This window comes from Manihot esculenta, chromosome 3, assembly GCF_001659605.2.
Source record: "Manihot esculenta cultivar AM560-2 chromosome 3, M.esculenta_v8, whole genome shotgun sequence".
Taxonomy (NCBI): Eukaryota; Viridiplantae; Streptophyta; class Magnoliopsida; order Malpighiales; family Euphorbiaceae; genus Manihot; species Manihot esculenta.
In genome coordinates, this window is record NC_035163.2 from 15,251,625 (window position 1) to 15,255,107 (window position 3,483).

The 3,483-nt window shown below is 36.1% G+C and overlaps 1 long non-coding RNA gene across 1 annotated transcript; it reads left to right on the plus strand.

Moving 5' to 3' along the window:
* The first annotated feature begins 544 nt into the window (after positions 1-544).
* Positions 545-2,090, plus strand: LOC110611883. The gene is made up of 2 exons (XR_002487399.2): positions 545-1,312; positions 1,434-2,090. It is a non-coding gene; the product is annotated as an uncharacterized LOC110611883 (long non-coding RNA).
* The last annotated feature ends 1,393 nt before the right edge of the window (positions 2,091-3,483 follow it).

The following is a 3,483-nucleotide window of genomic DNA, read 5'->3' on the forward strand; positions in this document are numbered from 1 at the left end:
GTGCTCACATCACATGTAATGGGCATTTTGAGTTCAAAGTGATGTCTTTTTGTTTCACTAATGCCCCAGCTACTTTTCAAGATTTAATGAACCATATCTTTCAATCATACTTGAAAAAGTTTGTGCGGGTCTTCTTTGATAATATCCTTGTGTATAGCCTGATTTATTAATACATCTACAATGTTTGGAGGAAGTGTTTAAATCCTATAGAGACAACAACTCTTTGTTCAAGTGTTCCCTTGCTACCACTGAAGTGGAATACCTGGGCCACATCATCTCAGCTCAAAGAGTTTCAACTAACCTTAAGAAGGTGCAAGCAGTGACCTTATGGCCTACACCCAACTCAATAAAGGAACTAAGAAGCTCTTCGGGTTTAATAGGGTACTACAGGAATTGTAAGAAATTATAGGGTAATCAGTAGGCCATTGAAAAATTTACTCGGTGCTTGCCAATGGACTGAGAAAGCCCAACAAGCATTTGAGCGCACCTCATAAGAGCTATGGTAGAAGCTCCTGTGCTTGCCCTTCATGACTTTACCAAGCCATTTGTAATAGAAATTGATGCTAGCAGTTAGGATATGGGGTTGTGTTGCAACACAACAAGGGCATCCATTAGCTTACAGTTCTAACGCATTCGAGCCTAAGAATAAATCTTTGTCGGTATATGAAAAAGAGTTTTTGGACAGGTATTACATATGCAATATCCAAATGGATACACTATTTGGAATAAGGCTAATTTTTTTTATCAAAACTGATCACCAAAGTATTAAGTTCTTGTTAGAGCTGAGGCTTCACAAAAATTTTCAGCAGAGGACTTCTAAGTTGTTAGGGGTGGATTATAAGACTTCGTATAGGAAAGGGATGGATAATAAAGTAGTTGATGCACTTTCTCGAAGGACTGATAATTAGGTGTACGTTTTATAATCCATCGTTACTCCTACCTGAATGACTCAATTTTCAGATATGATGATGATGAGAAACTTGCTAATATTATTAAGAAGTTGTTTATACAATCAGATGCTCATCCCCGGTGTAGGTTGTAGAACAGAGTGCTTCTTTACAAAGGAAGAATACTGGTGGGGAATAATACAGATCTCAGGAAGCAATTGCTGCAACATTACCATAACTCCCCTGTTGGAGGACAATCTAGAGTCCACGCTACTTGTAACAAGCTTAAAAAGTACTTTTATTGGGTTGGAATTTTGATGGATGTTATGTCAGATTTAGAGTTACAATGTTCGTGCTAGATACAAATCTGAACACTGCTCATACTCGGGATTGTTGCAAACTCCGCCAATACCAACCCAAGCTTAGTAAGTGTCCTTGGATTTTATTAAAGGATTGTCCAAGTCAAAAGGAAAAGATAACATGTCAGTGGCAGTCTATCATTTTACTAAGTATGCTCATTTTTTAACCTTGATCATCCCTTTTCAGCTTCTGGTGTTGCCAAAATTTTCTTTGATGCTGTGGTGAAGTTACATGGAGTACCACTCATTTCTGAAGAGATGGAGTCTTTGCTGGTCTCTTTTCGCAAACTCTTTTCAAGTATACAGATACAAAATTGGCCTACAATATTGCATATCATCCTCAAACTCTTTTCAAGTATACAGATACAAAATTGGCCTACAATATTACGTATCATCCTCAATCTGACCGACTGAAATATTAAATTAGTGCTTTGAAGCCTATCTTAGTTGAAGCTCTTCACGGACATACTCCCCTTCAACTCCCAGTAATGGGACTTGAGCAGAATATGGTAAGGCCTGTTGAAGAATTTTTGCAAGCCAGGTAGCATGTTTCTTAATTTTGGAAGAAAATCTGTAATTATAATGCAACAACAAGCAAATAGGCATAGAAAGACCTCGTTTTTTTTTTGAAATTATAGCCATATAGGCAGAGCTGCTTAGCCTTAAGGCACAATCTCAAGCGCTCTACAGGACACTATAGGCCTTACAAGGTTTTGGCCAGAATTGGGAAAGTAGGCTACAAGCTAGAATTGCCTCTTCACTCTACCATTCATCATGTCTTCCATGTGTCCCTCTTGAAAAAGAAGTTAGGGGATAATATAATTCATATGCTCCAATTATCAAAGATGATAGATGAAACTGTTGTAGCCAAAATCAGTATTGCACACCAGGACCGTCATCAGGAATGATCAACAAGTGAAGCAAGGACTTATTAAATGGGTCAACATGCTAGCGGAGGCTACTTGGGAGGACCAATCCTTTATTCTTGATCCCTAATATTCGATAAGAAAATGCTAATGGAGAAAGTATTGTCACGTATTATAGAAAAAAATGTATATTAAAAAAAAGAGAGGAATAGAACAGTTACCAAATTAAGTATGGTAAATTGGCGATAAAGGGTAGCTAGAGACTATTGAATTAGTTAGAAATGCTTACCTATTGTATAAATATTGTTTAGTTGTACTCTTGAGAATCATCTGAGAATAATCGAGAATCATCTCTCCCTATCAATGTCTCTTTCTCTCTTCTTTCTCTCTTCCCTACTTCCCATCTCATTTCTTTTAGGGTTCCATCCTAACAAATGAAAACCAAACTCCAACTTTTAATAGCACTTGCATTAATAATGAAACAACAATTAATTTCAATATTTCCATACCTTGCAATTGGTGCATTCAGAAAACCTCCTGCCTAGGTTGGATTCTTTTCATGATATATAGATTTTAGCATGAATGTTGCAATAGCACACTATTAATGGCACATCCTCTTCTTCATATATCGTCTTCTCCTATGAAACCATCTTGAACTACTAGAAGATGATAATGATGCCATGCAATATCGACAAATTTGGGTTGAATAGGGAAGGATATTGAGATACATGGAGGGAGAGAGGGAGCGAGAGGAAGGGAGGAGGGTTGAGGTTGAATATGGTCTTTCTCCATTGTTTATAGAACAAATATAATGTTGACAACCATCTAACCTCACATGAACAAATGACTACACTTAGATTTTTTTTTTAAATCTTCTTTAAAAAGCTCACAAAATGGCTCAAAATAGACCCAAGCTTATATTTATTCTTGCTTTTTTGTGGAAAACCCAGGCTTATATGAATAACTAAAAATTTTCACAATAGCTTGAAGGAGCTTTTGCCTTGTTGCTCATATTAGATTTATCTCCAATTTTTCATGAAGCAAGAACAAACAATTTGACATATGCAGCGGCCAGTGGAGGAATCAGGTCCATGCATCAGTGTTTCAATCAGTTAAAAATTAATTAAATACAAATTAAATTAATCTTTAATTATTTTATTTCAAAATTTCAACATTTACTAAATTATATTCACATAAGTTTAACAATTACCTATATATGTGTAAAAATAGTTGAAATTGGTTGGATTTTCAAAGACCTGTAACAGTAACATTTTAGGTTGAACCGGGTCTGTCCGGGTTAGGGTTCAATACCACTTGGTATCATGCACATTTTCATTAAGGATAACAAAGTTTCAAATGCAAAGTTTGGAA